The 9,828-nt window shown below is 36.7% G+C and overlaps 1 long non-coding RNA gene across 1 annotated transcript; it reads right to left on the reverse strand.

The window, feature by feature from the left end:
* Window positions 1–4,735: 4,735 nt before the first annotated feature.
* Window positions 4,736–6,408, reverse strand: LOC127867270 (uncharacterized). The gene is made up of 2 exons (XR_008043412.1): window positions 5,746–6,408; window positions 4,736–5,269 (listed from the first exon to the last, which is right to left on the reverse strand). It is a non-coding gene; the product is annotated as an uncharacterized LOC127867270 (long non-coding RNA).
* Between the last annotated feature and the right edge of the window lie 3,420 nt (window positions 6,409–9,828).

Raw genomic sequence — 9,828 nt, forward strand, 5'->3', positions numbered from 1 at the left:
GAATCCTCCGAAAGATAGATATCGTGTCTGTTGTGGTTTATACACAGGATAGCGTTTAAACACGGACATGTTATTAAACTGAAACTTAAAGGGAGATTGTATGATTTTGTCAAATATTTATGAATTTATATAAAATTTGTAAAAAAAAGTATTATACACATATTTGACTATAAATTAAAATAAAAGTTTAAAGAACATGTGTGGACAAATGCGAAATAAGCCAGATATTAAATTATGAAATCGTAAATGTCTGTATACAGTCGAATTCGCCAGCATGTATATCATGCATGTAAAATGTGAATCTAAATTTAATTTTACAGATCATTTTTAGTTGGAGTTTTGCAAGTCAGTCTGCTGTTAACTACGTTAGGAACGATAACCACCGCATCTGCCTGTTTATACTCCACTGGTACACTGCAGACAGCAGAGTGTGTGCATGTAAACAATAGTGTTTAACAGCATGTGCGATGGCATTGGCCAGTTTGTCATTGAAATCTGTACATATTGTTTGTTTTCAAGAAAAACAGGTCTTAATGCATGTCAAATAAGAATAGCCTGTGCATACTGATTAGCCTGTGCAATCAAGGACGACACTTTCTGATTTTATGGTGCTTTTCGTTAAAAGAGAGTCTTTGGTACTGGGATGACAATTAATACATATGTATTAAGTCATGTTTTCCCAAAATGAAGCTTTAATTATCTTTTTATTAATGATGTGAAAAAAGTGATTATAACTTCAAAGTAACCTCGCTGACAAAGCAAAAACAAAATCACTTTTAAATCTAATAAACAATCAATGAGTTCTAAATTTGTACATTGTGGCATTTTTTAGTAAACATCTAAAAGGGACTCTTTTCACAGTTTGTCATTAAATGCTTAATATTGATAAATGTTAACCAAAAAAAAGTTACCCTCAACTGGGCTCGAACCACTAATCCCTGGGATAAAAGTCTATCGTTTAGACCACTCAGCCATCCTTGCTCATACAATTAGAGATGTATTTTTATACTTTATATGTATAAGTGTTAGTGCCGCTCCAACGATATTGTGGTAGTTTGTAAGTTGTTACTGTCGATTTGCAGAATTTGCTACCTTGGCGACGGGAACTAGACTGTATAAGGTTCTTGTTGGTACTTTAATTTCCTGCGGCCCCGATGGGCTATTGTTATCTGCCCTTTTCCTGCATGCTCGTTTTTGGCGCCGTTCGTTTGCCAGGCATTGCAGACATAGCCCCGTAGAGCCCCGAAAGAGGTATATATTCGTTGTTTATAAGTAATTGCCTTTGCTCTTTAAAGACTCGTATTTTAACTGTATAATTTTCTGTTCGTAAGGCGTTCAACTTCAAAGTTGGTTAGGTTATCAGTTTTCGAGACTGAAATCCACCATGGCTTCCCCCGAGTAGACGACATTAGAATTACCTATTATTCTTTATATATGTATTTTCCAGAATTAATCACTATTTAGATGTGTCCTTTAATTTGTAGTTCGACGTAGACGATTGTTATTGTTTAATTAATTCAAAGTCAAACATGACAAACGAAATTGTCTTCAGTCAACTCCCAAGGCTAAATTTATAATAAGCAATCATCGTAGTATGAAAAAAATTAACGATAACAACAGAACTCTACAAATTATTAAATCGTTTAATGTTGTTAATTTACCATACGTGAAAATGTCCCTTTAATGTCGTCAGACTTGTAAATTGAATTAATTTAATACACTGTCAGATCCTACATCATGAATAACTTACATGTTTAGTGGTTACCTGTTAGCCTGGGCCAGTAGATTTAAGCACAGGAAACTCAATTTCAAAAGTAGGTTACAGTTGGGCTTAAAAGCAGGGAAACTGGCTTTTCAAAGTTGAAACAAATCATTCCAATTTAATATAGAATACAAATTGGCGACTGTGGATCAATTAGGCCTAGGAAATGATTCAATTTCGACTCACAAGAAGACATGATGCATTAAAAGTCTGTAATGTCGGCAAACGTGTTGCCCAATAATTTTAAGAAAATAGATAGTATAAGATTGATATCCGTTGTGTATAATGTAAACACAAGTTTGGCTCTATGAAAATTTCGCCTTGTATAATTACAGTTATTAATGAATCCTTGTTTGCTTTTGAGTAAACTTGTATCGTTGATAGTTTTAGATTACGTTGTCCTAAAACAAGTACTAGTATTATTTCTGAAAAGGTTTTCATAATGAAGTACAACTTTGTTTACATCATTACTACCAATGTTGTTTAACTGTTATAATCATCTAAATAAGCAGAATTTTCTGTACAGGTAAGTTAAAGTTGATGAAAACTAAGCAAACAATTTTCACATTCATTGTTTACCCACCGTTTCTGCGTTTATATATTTCATATATGCTCATCTTATATTTAGTGTGACCTTCCGTGAAAACAAAACGTTAAACTAACAGGACAATAAACATCATATATCATTATACAAAATACCTCGACATACATTTCAACTACACAATCAAACAGTTTTGATCAAAACAGATAATATCTTTATTCGATTCTTGGTACATTTCATCGTATTGAATGTCTGACAATTTATAATATTTCAGATCTTTTATCCATTCATTAAAGGAACCACATATTCTTATTTTACCATACTTTTTACATAGAAAACGGTATTCCTTTTAAAGACGCAAAAATGCTTCCCCATCCGAATGTACATAGGTTGTGGAGGATTATATACAACACCATTTAAAATATCACAAACCAGCGATAAAGTTATAAGAAAATAAAGCCAAAGAACTAGCTCACTGTCGGTGTTAATGATCTGTATACATGGTAAAATGTTATTTCGAGCATAAGACCAAAACTAAATATAAAAATCATTGACAAATTAAATCAAATCAAAATGAATTTGGTCTGATATTAGTCCACATTATATTAGTGACATACATTTACGATGGGTATAAATGTACAAATTGCTCGGACCTTGATCGTAAATACTCTAAATGTTTCTATGATAGCCTCAGGTCAATCGTTATCTCTAGTGGGATAGAGATTCGCAGTGTTCTTGGATATTGATGTTACTGTCTGTGTCATCATATCCTCTGAATAATTTTCCGGCATGCCTACAAATACCAGATTGTCGACCCTGTTTTTCAGTTTATGTTTAGGCATTTCTTATTTGTGAGTGTTAGTTCGCAATTAGAGATGATGAGTGCTTTCAAACATTTCACCTTGAATGATTTAACTATCTTTCGAGATATGCGAAAAAGTTTTTGTATTGAATAATTGCAATCGTCGATGAAGTCAATTAGAGACTAATTAAATGCTAGGAGTTCTTTCGCAGCAGACCTCATACATGTGCACTTGTTTTTGGCTGCTAACTGCCGATTTACGTTTGAAGAGCCAACATTTTAATTTTTATGAAGTCAAGTTTTGATATATTGTTTTCAATTGACTGTTATTTCGAGTCCAGCTTCTGGATGATGTTGATCAGCATGTGAGTTTTGTACGTTCGGTGCATTGCTCTACATATGCTAGTAGGACGAAAGTGGCAATCCTGGATGAACACAATTGTATTCGGCTATTCTTGCCAAAGTGTAAGTTTGGGCAGAGTTTGCATGTTGTACAGTTTTCATATGAGTGAAAGGTTAACCATCGGCACATGTACATTTCGTTGCTAAGGGTGTTTTTGCAATGGTTCACCTACTTGACGCAGTGCTGAAAGGTGAATTCGGTTTTAGTATTATAAACAACATTGTCTATAGAAATGTAAGTAAAAGAGTTCTGGCTCAACCGGACACTTTCACAAGTGTGTGCATATATCCGTACCATCGCTTGCGCTTTGTCAAATCGATAAGCGATATTCTTTGTTTTTGGAGTTTTACTGTCCATGTTTTGTTTATCCTACATTATTTTGTGTTTTTCTCAATCGTTTAATTATAACAACGTGTATTTAAATGCAATCATTGCAAATAAGCACTGTTTATTGTACATTTACTATACTGTAAGCAAAAAAGTCCAGAATTTCGGTCGAAATTAAATCAATATACTACATCATATCATCAGTCCTTTAATTTGAACGTCTATGGGGTGTGGACGAGAAGTATACGCTTCACATCGACAGGACAAGGGATTAAAATCCTGCCTTTAGAAAACACGTTTTATCAACTTGTTTGTTTGCTTTTATAACTATTTTTTTAATTTTCCAAATATTTAAGTGCTGTAAATAAATAAATAAATAAATAAGATGACAATAAAACAATTAACAACGTAACGTGTGAAGAAGTAAATTGTTTCTCAAGTAAAACAAAATTTCCCCTGTCCTGTCACATATATTTTGCAACACATGTATTATTAATTTAAAGGTTTAAGGAAGTAATATATTACTGATCTGTTAAGGTTCCATATACACATATCGCTTGTTATCAGACGAGTTGTTAATGAACTGTCAGTGAGTTTCACATATATCAACATAATGTTTCCGAATTAAACTACAATGTATTGAAACCCTGTAATTCTGAATATCAATGGTTAGTTGAGAATTACTTTGCTTTGCTTACAAATGATGTAATACATGTTATTCATAATTGTAAGCAGTCTATGTAGTTATATATAAATACAATATGCTTCATATGTTAATGCAACACCACATCCTCAAATCTGAAGCAAGGTTATGGCATATTTATTTGTGTGAACGTGGATGCAATAGCAAGTGAAGCTGGAACTTTAAATGTGTACAATAAGGGGAGATAACAGCATGTCCTCGCTTATGTTTTCTTTATTCCAATTGTCAAACCTCATTTATTATCAGTAATACACATATTATAGATTTATGTATAAATATATGTACTACCAAACTGTTACTTTGTCAATATTTATGTTTATAAATATTTATGTTTATATTAGTACCACCAACATTCTCAGCTGAGAACCGCCTTTCAACAAGTGAATCGGCCCTTTAATCACAGGATACTCTCCAGGCGGAGGGCCCGCAGTGTTGATCAGACACTACGTGTTGATGGTAGGTTTCCAGGTCCTGTCCTCTCTCTTCATCCACAACCAACTGCATGCACTTTCTGCTGCTGGGCTCAGTTTGCCCACTGCTCTCTTCCTGTCTGCTCCTTTGATGCCCAAGGCACTGAACATTCTCCACAGCGACTGTGCGGGGAATCCTCTAGCACCGATTTCCACGGGTAGAGCCACACTCGCCGTCCCTTCTCTCTGCACTGTTCTTACAGGTATGTATACTTGGCCTTTTTCCGTCCGAAGGCCTCTTCGCAACAAGATTCAAAGGATCTGTCAGTTCAACCATAATCAGACACATATTGTTAGTAGACCACATAGAGAATACATGGTTGGTGCCGAGATGGAGAAAGTTTATCCGGTGAGGCTTAGAAAAAGAAAATAGGGCGAGCTTTAGCGAGCCCTATTTTTCTTTTTCGGGCCGAACCGGATAAACTTTCTCCATCTCGGCACCAACCATGTATTCGATTTATCCTGCTTCATGCCGTTGACACATTTTATCAAAGACAAATGATTAATTTACATAACAAAATAATTATTCTTGTCGGGCCTCCTACATTCCTGACGACCGAATAACTACCGATTGTGTCACGCTAAAAATAGTTCCACATTAAACTGTTCCTTTTAATACTTTCCTATCGAAACTATTAAGAGAAGAAATAAAAAAACGAATCGAGAATGTGATATTTTTCTTGGTAAAAAAAGGAAATCAAAATGCATCAGCAAAACAAAAACTAAATTTTATTTACCTTAATGACAACTTTAATCCATTGCTTATAACAATAAATGTACAACGATATACACATTCATTGTCTGTTCTTCCATCCCTTTGTCGGAATCCATTTTCTGTTTTTCCATCTCTATTATCGGAATGTATTTTAAACCACACTCTTTTTTGATAGCGTTTGTATCGAATGCTAACCATTCTGACCCAAAACCCGATTAACGAAACCGTAATCCTGTCGTAGCGAATTATTTTATTCCTATCGAAGTTAACATTTATGATTCGTTCGATGCTTTAAAATATTAAAAAATACTGTTAAAACCACCACGTCAAAATTGTTGTCCCTAAAATCCTGAGAGAAACTAGATAGTATGTTTTGTCAGAGAAATGACGTCACACTAGATACGTCATAAATTGCGTAATCAAGTAAATGAACATGATAAATACGGAAGTCTGGTTCGGTAATATATTTTTAAGAAGATAAAAATGATGATATATAATATTACGATAACTTTCATGATGCGTCCCAATAAATTTCAAAGGTCAAATATTAGAACATGTTAATCGGCGCGTATGAATACATACTTACGGTTAGATCACGGTCACGTGATGTACTGCCGGATATCAACTAGTTTATCCGACCCTGCTTTATTTGGTCAATGTTTGCAACTGAGGCAGGATAAAACACAATATCAGGCTTTAATGTAGTCTGGATAATGTTCGGGAACACTAGCTTTTGCTTTAGGTCAACAGACATTTCACACTGATCAGATTCATATAACACAGAACTGGTAGGCTGCTGATTTTTAGGCGCCTTTTGTCCTACCTTCACAAACTGAATCATTCGGGGTTTCTGTCTGGGCCTCGTCTTGGTCCTCTCACGTTCCAACTTGTCCGTGAGTTCCTGAAGAACACTGTCGTGTCTCCACCCGTAGCGTCCTTGGGTGAGGGCTGAGGTACACGATGACAGAATATGTTCCATGGTTCCTGTTCTGTCACACAATTGGCATATTGGGTGTTCCTGTAGACCCCATCTGTGCAGGTTTGACGGTAGCAGGTCAAAGACTGATCCGAGCAGGAACGCTATCCTCAGTGGATCGTAGCTCCAAATATCAGCCCAGGCCAGTTTTCTTTCTGTCGTTGTCCATTTCGTCCACGCACCATGTGCACCCATAGCCACAGCTTTTGCTATTCTATCTTCTTCTTCTGCTGCTCTGACTTCATCTTGCACCATTCTCCTCCTTTCTATGTTTCCAGCAGAGCTCCATAATGTAATGTTGGAACTGCCTAGTCCCTGTCTTCCTACAGATGTGATACCGACAATGTCTTTTTGCTGGAGTCTTCTCTCAGCCTGTTCGACTGCTTGGCTTGCTAACCACTTTCTTTCTGTCCTAGTTTTAACTCTTGCGTTGCGGATTGAACTGTCATGCGATTGCTTGAGCGTCACTACCAGTCGTGTGTTCGCAATTTTGAACTCCTAGTGATGATTGTGGGAGTTGTAGCTGGTTGGATCGCCCATACAATCCGATGCTGGTAAAGCTTGGTGGTACCCCCAGCCATCGGCGCAGGTGTCTGCTGACCGTTCTCTCCAAGCAATCCACAGAGGATGTAGGTATTTCATATGGCATAAGGAGCCACATCAGTTTGGGGAGATGCGCATTCTGGAAGAGCCATGTCTTGAACTTTCCTGGTAAAGAGGACTTCTCGATTTGTTTCAGCCCTTCCTGGAGCTGTAATCTGATGCGCTCTACATTTGCTTTGTCACTAAGGCTCGAATCAATCCACTTGCCCAGGCACTTAATGGGGCTATCCATAATTGATGGTATGTCTCTGCCTTGGACTTGTAGGATGAACCGTTTTGAAATAGATCCGCGCTTGATTACCGGCATTCTGGACTTCTTGGGTTTGAAATTCATTCTAGCCCAGATGGCTGCCTCCTCCAATGCCTTCAGTACCCATCTTGCTTGTATGTGTGTCTGTGTTGTCTCTGTCAGATCGTCCATGAAGCCTCTGTTTGTTGGCAGGTGAACCCTGTAGATGTCTTTGGCCCGCGTGTTTCTTTGTTTGCAGGGTTGATTATGAGGTCCATGCCCATCACAAACAGGACAACTGAGATGGTACACCCAGTCACTGTTCCATTCTCCAGTCTCTTCCAAGCTGTCATCTTTTCGCCAACCATGAAGCGCAGTCTCATTCCCCTGAAGTACGCATTGATCATCCCGTGGATGTGATCAGGGATATGGTAATAATGGAGGGCATATGCGATGAGCTTTTGTGGAATAGATCCGTAGGCGTTTGCAATGTCCAGCCATACTACAGTCAGGTCTGCTTTGTTCACCTTTGCTATTCTAATGAACTGGCTGATTGCACTGATATGCTCCACAAACCCTGAGAAGACTGGCACTCCACCCTTCTGAACTGCCGTATCAATGTACCCATTTGTGGTAAGGTATGTTGTCAGCAGAGCTACAGATAAGCTTTTTGGGGTAATTGGGTAATACCCTTCAAAATAAGAATGAATTGGGTAATGGAAAACGTGATTGGGTATCCAAAAGTATGATACCCGCTCATTAAAAAAAATAATTGGGTATTTGTACCAAAACAAACAATTGAATTGGGTATTTGCAATAAAACGTGAATTTAGCTTCTCAAAACCGCACCTACATAAAGTCACTGTTATGTATTCAATCGCAGTATAGGTTGTTCCATCTTTCTGCTATCAGATTCAACAATCTGAAGACAAGGGAATTTCTCAACCCACTCATCGAAAGTGTTTCTACTTGTTTTTGTTCCAATAATATGGGCCAGTACTTTTGTTTTAGAAACCCAACACACCCCATCATAGGGGTTTGGAACGGTATTGTGGTAGTATAATATAGTGTATTTTGACCGAAAATGCCCCAAACAAAATTCATTATAGTTATCAACTATGCCCTTTGCAATTGTTTTATATTTAGATTGATTTACCACGACAAAGGAATCTAAATGTTTTTCTATTCTTTTGCGAAACTTTTTGTCTGCCTCGAGACGCCATTTTGTTTGACTCGCTTTTGTTATTATCTAAACGATTGGTAAATACGTTACCAGATAAAAACAAGCGCTTGTCGATTAAGACTCGATTCAAGACGGCCAAAACAAAACGGGATTTTTCATTACGCATAGAAGGCAGCTCGCATTGGGTATCGGCGATTTGTTTTGCGTACCGGTACGCACAGATTTTGAAAAAATTGCGTATCCATCTATTTTTTATTGCGTATTTACGCAAATACGCACCTTATCTGTAGCTCTGTTTGCACCATGTCTGTGAGAAATCAACCCCTGAGACATCTTAGTGCACAAACATATAAATGTTCACTCTATTTTAGTTTTAAATTGTAACAGCTAGAAAATCAACATACAATGCTGAACATTTCTTACTCATTTTATTGTTACCAGATAAAATTGTTTGAAGTCCCGGGACCCAAATAATGAGTTGGGCATTCTGGGATGTTTACACAGCTCAGAAATTGTATGACCAGTTTGCGTTTCAAAGCGCTCTTAAATGTAAGTTTACTATTTCACATGTTAACTTTAATAACTCAACTGATTACTTTAAGGGTTTAATTTATAAACTTAAGTAATAAGTTAAAACCAAAACTTTCTATAATTTTGGGAGCCCCAGGGTGCACCGTAGTATCCAGGGTGTCAAAGGGTATCCTGTGGTGTTTACCCCGGCCCCTATGTGATGATCAATTTAACCCCAGGGAACATGATTTGAACATTTTTTTGTAAAAAATATTGTTTCACACTTTTTAATTACCTGAGTTTCCTTGTTTCCAGTCTGTTTCGCGGCCTTTTTTGGTACCTTTTTTTTGTTTTTGTTTCGATCGAATGTTTTCCAGCATTTGTTTTATCCGCTTTCTTCTATTAATGTCCTGTAATATATACGTTTGTAAATGAACAATTTTATAGATCGTTTCACTTTGCTATAGATCTATACAATATATACTAAAGGAATATATTTAATTTATTTTCAGCATAACATCCCTACTCTCTCTCAGAGGTCATGTGGTAACTCCCCATACAGGGCTGCACCATAGTCTATATATTATATATCATATATGATTTT

The sequence above is a fragment of the Dreissena polymorpha genome, chromosome 1 (genome assembly GCF_020536995.1).
Source record: "Dreissena polymorpha isolate Duluth1 chromosome 1, UMN_Dpol_1.0, whole genome shotgun sequence".
NCBI lineage: Eukaryota > Metazoa > Mollusca > Bivalvia > Myida > Dreissenidae > Dreissena > Dreissena polymorpha.